Source organism: Falco biarmicus, chromosome Z (assembly GCF_023638135.1).
Source record: "Falco biarmicus isolate bFalBia1 chromosome Z, bFalBia1.pri, whole genome shotgun sequence".
NCBI lineage: Eukaryota > Metazoa > Chordata > Aves > Falconiformes > Falconidae > Falco > Falco biarmicus.
The window spans coordinates 24379054-24390054 of record NC_079311.1 but is presented as its reverse complement, the minus strand read 5'-3'; positions in this window follow the sequence as shown (position 1 = coordinate 24390054).

The window sequence follows — 11001 nt, the reverse complement described above, 5'->3', positions numbered from 1 at the left end:
AGTATTTTTAAAATTACTGTGAAGTGGAATAAGGCCTGAGCGACTTCATTCTCCCCCTCAATTTATTTACCAGGAGGGTCTAAAATCTTGCACCTATCTTTCATCTGTTGCTCCCTTTTTGTTTGCTTGGGCTTTTTTTACTATACATGAAATAAAAATGGACGTTTACAATTACTAGTCTGAAAAGATCTCCCAAGAGATTCAGCCTTCTGCAGCCATATGAACTACCTGCATGGCTATGACACAGCTGGGAGAAATTTGTGCATTTTTTTCTTGAGTGTGTGAGTTTTCCCAAGATGTCCTGCAGCAGTGGCCAAGCTATTAGAAAACATTTCCTAACATTAAACCTAAAGCTCCCACCAGGACTTAGGCTCTTTGTTTCCTGCCTTAAATCTCATGGACGAAGAAACAAGGTTTTTCCCCTGCCCCTCTGCAGCTGCCTTTTGTATACATCAGGAGTGTTGTCAAGTTCCCCTCACATTAAACAGTCCTATTTCTTGCAGTCTTTCCTCCCTGAGCCTATTTTCTAGTTCTCTGGCTATTCTCACTGCCCTCTCTTGGGCTCCCTCCAGCTTCCCCCATCTTGCAGGAAGTGTCTTGCCCAAAACTAGATATAGCAGTTCAGCTCAGGCTTTGCAAATGCTGACTGGAGTGGAACAAGTACTGTATGAGCCCTGTAGATTATACCTCTGTTTATGTTTTCTAGTACAGTGTTTGCTTTTCTAGCAACAGCAGCTGATTAACTCCTGCTAGCTTCAGACCTGCTATGACCCCCAGATCCTCTTCTACAGAACTGCTACCCCAAAATTTGTGTATCTGTCTAAGCACTGGGTGACATTGTCTGCATGTAGTACCTTCTTCTTTATTGAACAACACCTGCTTAAAAAGAAAAAAGACCAATTTGTCAAGAATTTTAAGTGTTCATGGTGTTCACCAGTGCCACTGCCTGTACCTTTTGCTCAGTGCCTAAAATTCAATAGGGTTGCTTCCTAGTTCAGTGTCCTAGTTGCTGAAAATGTTGATTTGCACAAAGGCAAGGACTTCTATGCCTGTGTTTTTGTAGTAAACGGCTGAGCACTTTTCTGGTATGGTTCTCCAGTTTTGCTCCCACCCAACAGTATTTCATCCTGACCTGCTTTACCTAGTTTACTTATAAAAAATCACATCAGCCAATGTCAAAACATAATGAAAGGCAAGATTTATGTCTTCTATTGTTTATTCACAAGGCTTTTACCTTATTATAGAGGAAATGAGACTGGTTGGATGTGATTTGTTCTCAATGAATCCTTGCTGACTGTTAAAAAATTGTTTGCATAATATTAGTAAATGCTTTTCTTTCAAACTTTAAAACTTTCAGTATTTTTTCTTAAAAATTCTGCTGATTACTCAATTTAATTGGCTAAGGCAAACTTCTCTTAGCATGCATAGCTTAAAGTACAGGCCTCTGCACAGTACCTTGCAGTGTTGAGCAGGATTTGGTGGCTTCTGTTGCAAGGCACTGCTGACTCTAGAGGAAGATAAGCCTATCCAAATGATTTTAAGGAATAGATTACTAGACGTAGGATAAAACAATGGCCATATCCCATACCTTAGAACCAGCAATAAGAAAAGACTCTTAGGCTTTTAGCAAGCAGTTCACCCAGGGAGAATAACAAAGGCATAAGAGAGACTTGGTTACATTTGCCAGTGTAATTACTCTGAATTTTGACTGCCAGTAGCAACTATTGTTATTAAAAGCTATGATTTTTGCAATGATGACTTGGAAAGCTGTGAGTTACTTAAACTCTTTAGGTGGTCAGGGAATAGTTTACGTTAAAAGTAGACTCAAAAAGCAGCAAAACCCAAAATGGATATGACAAAAAGATGTTCCTGATAAATAAATCAGTGCTGAACATACAGGGAAGAGGAAGAGCTATTGATGAGCCTGGAAAATGTTACCAGTAGGCTAAAGCAATATAGTTCAAAGAAAACTTCTGAACTGAGGCAAGTACTGTTAGCAATAGCAGATATTTCATCATTGCAGAGATCAGAAGTGTCAGTAATCAGCCTTTTGAGTCCTTGTAGCAATAGTGTGTAGAAAGGAATAGCAACAACTGTTGCATGCATCCTGCATACTTCCATTAATCAGATCACCATGCATTTAGTGTTTCACAGTCACTAAGGTATCCCTGCAGCAGTGCTGTGAAGGATGAAGGTTCTATTTTGTAGAGGAGTTGTCACAAAAGTAGGCCATAAAGCAGGGGGAGGCAGGACGATGTGAGGGTTACACATTTGGAGTGCCTAAAACTACACTCCAGCGTGGAGCCTGTAAGTGGTTTCTTTCTTCTTTTTCTTTTTAGTGTTTTTTTTTTTTTCTCTTTTAGATCTGACACCAAGATTATTAAACTTGCTTTAGCCTGCATAAGAAATTGGTGAACTTGACCAGTGGTTTTTTTGTGTCATGCTCTGGCCTTTGGTCTATTTTTAATGCTCGTTTTTAACACGTCCTCTGAGAACTCTGTAGCCACTCATGTTACAAAACCTAGTAATCGGTATTATCTCCACTTTACATCTGTAAAAAGGAGGCACACAAAAGTTAAAGCTACATTTCCAAACTCAGCTTTCTCTGCTGCTGTATCAGGAATTATGGCTTTGAAGGACTTAAGCATACTCACCTTTTACAACATGTGTAACTTACTGGATGAGCCTCCTGCTGTCCCAGGGCTCGATGCAGCAGCCACTGCATGTGCCTTGCATCCTCCTGGCTTTTCTGCAGCAAGCAGCATGGGCATGCTGATGCTGGGGAATAGGTTTTTCTGGTGCAGCCATTAACTTTCTCCCTCGGGGATTTTAACTCTGGTTTTACAACTGTTTGCTTTTATTACAGTCAATAATTTCTGTGAAAGCTCAGGGGATGCTCTGTGGGTTGGATATCAAGCTGGGACGCGTAGCTCATTCACTACTAGGTTTTCTCTCTACTTCTTACGAGTGCTGGGAAATATAGCAATAAATCAAGAAAATAGCACAGCACTGGACATACATGACTGTTCAGATGGGGAATGTGAGGTGCATGCTACTGCAAATGCCATGGTCCAAGACAGTGACATATGTAGTTTTGTTTCATAAGGAAGAACAACAACAGCAACTAGGAGAAGATAAGGGAGTTCTGAGTGCATTGGACAAAGTAGTTTCTCTGACCTACTTCCTTTTTGCTTGCTTTCTTTTCAGCAGCATCCACATATCATTCTGGAAATAGGAAAGAAATCAGAAAATCAGTTTGTGGCACAGTCTTGGCATGAAAATGGTATACTTTGGGGAGGTACAAGTTGAGACTCGCCACTTGAGATGAATTGTGCAGTCCCAATTAGCCACGAATACACACCTCCAAAATACTGTAAGAAGCTGATTGCTACCCAGAACCATTTCAGAAGTCACCCCTCTCCAGGTGCAAATAAACAGCACCTGTTGTGATCTTGAGTTACTTTGACACACTGACATACTGAGGGTACAGCATGCCAGTTTGTGTTCTCTAAGATCCAAAATTATCAAAAAGGATCTGTTCCATAGCACAGGAATTGCCTGTGGTGCATAGGAAAGGGGGAGGTGTCTGGTGCTATTCACTTTCCTGCCCACTCCCAGAGGGATAGCAGTCGTTCCTGTTCTGCTCCTTTGCCTCCTTGTCTGTATTGTAAAAGCAAACTCCTAGCTCAGAAATAGGCAACATGAGGCCCTTAATCCACCTTCCTTTTCCACACTGAACTTGCATGATCCACAAGAAAGCCAGGACAAGTCTGGTTGTTTATCATGCAGCAAAACTCTGGCCCACTGTCTACATTGCCCCAGAGGGGGTTTTCCAAGGTCCAGGAGAGTGTGGTGTTCGACACCCTACTTCTGGCAGTTTGCTTTAAGAATGTTGCTGCTAAAAATTATCTACATAAAATGTAGCAACATGGTCTATTTTAAATACACGTTTTGCCTCAGATATACCTACCACCCTGTGTATAGACCATTTTGTTCATTGTAGTGTCAAAAATGATTGAATGCTCTTATAAGTTAAGAGTATTGAAATTTTATGTTCTGAAATGAACATCTCTGCCTACCCCCAAGTTTGTTATTGCTGTGAGGCCTCTGGGGAAATGTTTTTCTTAGTTTTGCATGGTATTTCCAATCTAATGCATTTCTCAGTGTTTCCCGGGGTTTAAGACTTTAAGGTCAACCAGAAAACAGTGTCATTCTCTAAAGGGAAAAAAAGAAGGACACTGGTAAATATTCTACAAGTCATCAAAAATCTGGTTACTTAATGGCACTATATCATCTTGAGAGAGAGTTTATGCTTATGGAGATGGTTTGTTGATGGGGTGTGCGGGAACAGGCTCAGTGCTTCATGTGTAATTCTGAGAGATTCAAGGAAGCTCAGCATTCTGAAGCAGGTCCACATTACCAAAAGAGAGCCTGTATGATTTTCAGAAGTAGGAGCAAACCTTATCTGCTGCTGGACATAACATTCATTACTGCTCTATCTGCAAACAAGATGATGTTTATTTTCACAACTTTGGTTGCTGTTCTGATTTTTGAGATTCAGATTTACAAATACTATAGACAGGACTTTAAAATGAAAAGGTATTGACTTTGCAGGAGGGCCCAGGCAGGAATTACTACAGCAGAATTGTGTCCCTCTTGTGCCTTCCTCGTGGCCCAGCAGAATACAGCCCTGTTCTTGATGCCCTTTCCAAGTCGACCTCACCTCTCAAGCACATTTAGAACAGTGCAAAGCCCACTAAGGCAGTTGGGGAAGAATGAGTTTCAGAGAACCTGTGTTATGACTCCCTTCCCTGGGCCATAATCCTCAAGTCATTCCAAAATGATTCCCTGTCCAAATATTGCCCAAAAGCTGAGTAAGTGGGGTTTAGACTTACAGGTCCCAGAGCATCCCAGCAGAAGACGAGCTGTAGTTCATGTTGTTCGTTCACACAGAGCAGTGCAGTCTCTGACGGGGGAACATCACAGGGCAGTCACCATGATAACAAAGGAAACCCATTAAAGATTACAGTGGTGGCCTCACTGAAAACACACGAAGACCTCTAATGTCTGGTCAGTAGCGGCCAAGCACCCCAGGAAGGAGAGAAAACTTGAGGTTTGTCTTTCAGCAGGCCAAGGCAGAGGGAAGAGCAGGGGCAGTCTATGCAGGCAGAGCCCCCCGAGGGAAGGTCACCTGCGATGACTGCAGTCATGCCCTCCTGCTCAGCACCTGTGGATCCATAAGGCATGGCCAGTGACACCATCCAGACTGAGAGCTGAGCTATGTAGTTTCAATCACTCAGCTGAAATCTGGGCTTCACAAGTACATCAAAAGATTTGGGTCAGCCCCATGAATCTGGTTTTGATCTTGTTTATCCAGTCTAGTAACTTCAGTGGAATTGTTCAGGATTTACAGTTGTATGTGATCAGATGGATGGCTGTTTCAACATCCCTGGTGCCTTGCTATGTAATTTAGGCACATAGTGATCTTGGATTCTCCTACATAATTTCTTGGAAATTAGGATAGATACCATTAATTATAGAAAAGGATTTGAATAAGGTCCCTGTTTTCTGTCACAGAGAGTGATTCCCTACCTTCCAGATCTTTGCCCATCTTGCTTTCATGGAGTGGAGTAATTGCACTCCTCTCAGTTGCCTTCAGAAAGCTTCTCCCCAGCTTCAGGACATTGTGTGCTATATTATCATGGATTATCAAACACACCTGGGGGCTGTGGTCAGTTATTTGACCCACACAACTGCTAGATATGGGCTCCTGTTGGCAAACCTTGCTTCTTGTGACCCTTTGGGCAGAGGGAAGTGGAGAGCCATAGCACTGGGCTTTGGTAAGATGGGAGGTGGGGTGTACAGCTGTGCACTCCTTTGCCAGTGCCTTGCTCCTCCCTTCTGACTTTAGATGTTCAGATCATTCAGTAAAAGGACAAGCAGCAATTGAAACTCGGGGAAGGGTGCCCTGTTTTTTCCTCTGCTCTCATGTGTAATCTGGCAATGCTATAAGCTTTAACAGTTATAGCAAATTGCAAGTCTGCTAACTCAGGGCTCCCCACTGAAAAGAGCTTCCTCAAATTGCTGTATTTCAGAGTGAAAAGCATGAAATACAACTTTTCTCACTTTGTTGATCAAAGTGCACCTTTAAATAGTAGCAGTTTTGCACTTTACGTAACTGTTTCCTGCCATGGTTAGCTTTCCAGAATCCAACAGGAATGTTTCCTGCTGCTAAGTTAACTTACTGAGAACTTATGGCTATTTATTTACAAACACAATGTTCAGGCATCCTATTTATACCCTCCCCTCCTTTCATTTTTTGCAGTGTTTTTACCCCATGCAGCCTTGTCCTCACACAACCTTCCTGTGAGCAGCACTGCCAGCTTGGGTGGGCTACCAAGGAGACACCGAGAATTTGTTGGGCTTGAAAAGAAAGCATTAAATGGGCTGTGAATTTGTTGGAGGCTACAGGTGGTTTTGAATGGCCGACTGAAGTCTGTGCAGGAAACATTAGGGCTCCTGACCCTCCCAGGGGACCAGACAGGGCTCCAGAGTCACGCTGGTGACTCATGGGCAGAACCTCACCTCCAAGCAAATGCTAGTGAGGAAAAAAATGACCAAGCCAAAATGACTCACAGGGAAATGAAACCTCCAGAGACAAGGCTGCTTTGACAGTCTGCAAACACACTTAACTCTAGCAGCTATCAGTACAGTCAGCAACACAGCTGGTTGCGTAACCGGTGGGAAAGTAAATCTAGATGTAACTGTAAACCTGTGGCAGTCTGGTCCTAAGTGCAGCAGTCTCTAGGACTTGCTCTCCAGTAGTTTTGTTGTAGAAAGTTGGATGGTCAATGGTAAGTCTGAGTTGATGAGTACAGAGACTTTTGCTAGAAACTTAAAACATACTGAAATTTCCAGCTAAGCAATGCAGCTTTTGGAAAGGAGAGGTGTAGGTGTTGAAAGGAGAAATCATGACAGAAGGAGCTTTTTGTATTCTTATATTTGTTAATGGGAATTTCCTGAGATGAACTGAAGATTTGAGGCTGCAAAAAACACCTGAGAATACATGAAAAAGTGCATGAGAATCCTGCCTAGCACTTGCATCCTGAGGATGTGTCTTGGAAGAAAGAAGTCCCTACTGCTGTGACTTTGTGAAATTTTCAGGATCTGGTCTAAGTTATGTAAAGTAAATTTCCCAATAATACAATTATCTGTCTGGACAGATTCATGGGTTTAACTTTGGACACGTGCAATATGAATTTGAAACAGTGCTGTGCAAACAGGATACTCTTTCTTTGTATAAAACATCAGCTGTTGGGCCACATCTCTTCCTCTGGAATCAGCAGCTGGAAAATATTAGATGAGTCACAGGGAGTTGAGAGCTTTGAAAAGCAGTTGTGTGCGAAGTGACATACTGGATGAAGTCTTTAAACCCACAACTTAAAACACCAAATTGGAGCCTTTAGAGCAGGAATAGAATTAGGCTGCTCTGAAATGTTAACAAATTGACAAATGGGATCAAGCTAATATGCTCGGGCAACATCAGAAAGGGCAAAGTAGAAATGAATGCACAAAGAGCATAGGCATCCTTCTGCCGTTTTTTTGGTTTTTTTTAAAGCAGTGCTGATTTTGCAGTTACACTGCTTCCTGAGATGATTTACACCAGCCTACACAGCACTTTGAGCTCTGGCCATACCCTGACAGGCAGGTGGTAGCTCAGTGCTCTGGATGCACTTACAAAATGGCTCAGATGAATAGGTGCAGGCAGCCAGGACTGGCAGTATGCTAGTAGGTTACCTGAGGATTTTAGGTTATGTTTATGTAGCAATTAAACTATAAATGCAGGATGTATTTTCTTTGTTATTCTGCAGCATCAGTAGGCAGTATTTGAGTATCCAAATGTTGGACTCTTTCTTCAGGAGCATGTAAACTATAGCATGTCTGCTTTGGTTTATTGTGTTCCTACACTTAGCCCAGTTACTGGAGACATGGGGTCTAACTGCGGTTGTGTGAATGTTCCCAGGCATGTCCACAGGCAGAGGCAGTACCAGGGTCTTGAGGTCCCAGCTGGGCTAAGCAGGCACAGCTTGAGGCATCAAGGCATGCCCCTGCTCCCCACACAGCTGGCCAAGAGTCTCACCTCCTGCTACATCTTTTCCCAGTGGGGCTGCCAGCCTGCCTCCTTGCCTGCAGCTCCCCACTCACAAAATGTGGGCAGAAAACTCATCAACAACTGTCCTCTATAGCTGTTTGCTTCCTGTGAGTTTTCAACAAGTTATTTCAGAGCTCTGCAACTGAGAAGGAAAATACCTATTGCAAACTAAGCATAACACTCATGTTTTGTCTCCGCAAACCATGCATTTCTTGAGCTCTAGCTCAGATAGGCACAACTTCTGAAATTCTTTTTTCCCCTTAACTGCTTGCTATATTCTCCTCATTTTTTTTTCTCCCATTCTTTCCTTTCTCTCAACTGGACTGTAAGTTACCCATCTATTTGTGACCATAACAGCAAAGCTCATGTAAGTTCCTGTATTTCAGTCTTTTACTTCACAAGAACTCCAATGAATCTGAGAAAACAGGGGTGTGAGGAACCACAAGAAAGGGTCTTGTGTCTTAGCACATAGAGCATAGCCCCCTTGCACTCAGTCTGCAGCATGAGTAAAAGGTGAGTGGGGAGTGCAAGTCTTGTGTGGATGGCTCTGGAAATGTACAGGGGCACACTGCGTTTGCCAGGAAAGATTTTGGGAAGCCATAAAAAGGCAGAAATTCCTAATTCTAGTCTATCATTAATTCATGATAGGATTGTCTGGCTTTGAGTTACAGGTAATACAAATAATAACAGATATTTGCCAAGATGTTCTGAAAGATCTCAGGTGAACATCGATGCCTACCCAAGCATATTCCTATCCTTCAACCTTTGAAAGTCTTTTCTGTATTTCTAGGATTACTTCAACCTCTTTTATGACAGTGAAGACTACTCTATCTCACTCTACACCCATGCAGAGCAGTTAATTAGCTTCACTTTGGACTAAACCAACCCGTTTCTGTCCGTCACTCCCCATCAGCCACGTTCTCTGCTATCGTTCACACTACATTTGCTGCATTCCCCTGGGCTCTTGCCACTGTGCACCAATCTACTCTGAGCTGCGGTGCTCAAGTAGGATGTCTTACTCTAGCTTTAGCCTTGCAATGCTGAGTAGTGCTCAGCTATTACCTCACTTAGTTTGCTGGTTGTACTCCAGGTTATTCCAGTATGATGTTTGCTCTTTTTTTTCCCCACAGGAACATGATGCTTTACATTTCCTTTTTGAGTTTGAACTTACCTGGAATACTGATAGGTTTTTTTCTTTTGTAATAAGGTAGTACAGCTTTGGTAATGGAAAATGAATTGGCGTCTATTTTGGGGTCTGGCATTAAAGTAATATTGATTTAAAACTTACTGTTCTTTTGCACAGGTTTTATATGCATGCAGACAGATTTTAGCTAACTTCCACTGAATAAACATATGAATAGAAATCAGGGTTTTTTAACTTACCTCCTTGGGATGTTTTTGGCAGCATAAACTCCAAGGTGTAAGGGTTAATGTTTTCTTAATTTGATAAATAACAATGCAGATTTTTTAGTACTGGAATTTAACTCATAACACATGCTGTTCTGCCCTACTTTTCATTTAAAATGTAATGCCTGGTGGTAACAATACCTAGTCCTTAATTACTGAATTTATCTGCATAACTTAAAATACTTTGTGAAAAGCAGTTATCCATTATTATTCCTAATTTGCAGAGTTAATCTTTGGCTTTTTCTTGTTTGATTTGCTGAGGATAAGGATTGATTTACCAGATACTCCACAACATGTTATTATAAGGATTGCAATTAGAACCAATATTTCTTGAATCAATCTGCTTGACCACAATGCTTTAAAAATACTCTTACTAGTCTTTCTGTTGCACAAATAATTATTTAACGAGGGGGTTAAAAAGGCAGCTCATCATTCTGTACTGCATCAACTGACTGTGAGACACATTCACTGCTTTTTTATCCCAATTGTTTTAATTGACTTCCCAGCTCCAGGAAGCCTCCACACCAACCTGAGACATGCCGACCTGCTCCATTCCCAACTCTTGCCTACCACCACCTCTCTGGATCAGCTTTATGCTGCTGACTCTCCAATCCAGCTCAAGGTATTTTTGGGCCATAAGCAAAATCAGCTGTTGTCATCTCAAGGATGAGATGAGTAGACCTTCTCTCACCTTTGCTCTCAATGTAGCAAAGTTCCGTTATGCTGTGGCTGTGCCGAGCATACAGCTGGGAGAGACTCCCAGCCTCCTCCCCCGGCTCCCCGACCCAAGCCCTGATGCAGGAGCACAAGTTACACTGCTCACCCCAACCTCTCATGTGCGTGAGGGGGTATCTGTGCACCAGGCACGAGCAAACATACGATGCGTGCAGCTAACGTCTCAGACAGTTGAACTGTATAGTTTCTTCAAAACATGCCTAGTAATGATGATCCACAGAGCATTACAGGGAAGACATGTATGAAATCCTAGGGGCATTCCTTAAAGTGGCCATACCATTGTATTTTTAGGTGTGGTCACTCTTAACTTTTCTCTTTTTTTTTTAGTCTTATGAAGCTGATGGTACATATGTGCCACAACCACTATTGGTAATGCGAAAGAGCATGTCATCTTTGCCTGTTTAGGAAGCCTCTATTAATCATAACGTATATGAAATAATCTTTGGCAAATTTCAGTCTCTAGAGTGTTAGTGTATTAAAAGTTGTTCTATACAGTAAAGAGTCCTTTGTGTTTATTATTAATAAAAAGTCCTGTTACTTGTGGTATTCAAGAATGACTTTTCAGTTTTTCCAGTTTGATCACAGACCCTAATTCATAAGATACTTATGTCTTTATTAAAACATGGCATGTTGCTGTGAAGATTAAAAACCGGTGCCAAAGGTCAAGCAGCCATTATTTCAGCAGCGGCAAGTTCCAAAGGAGTGTG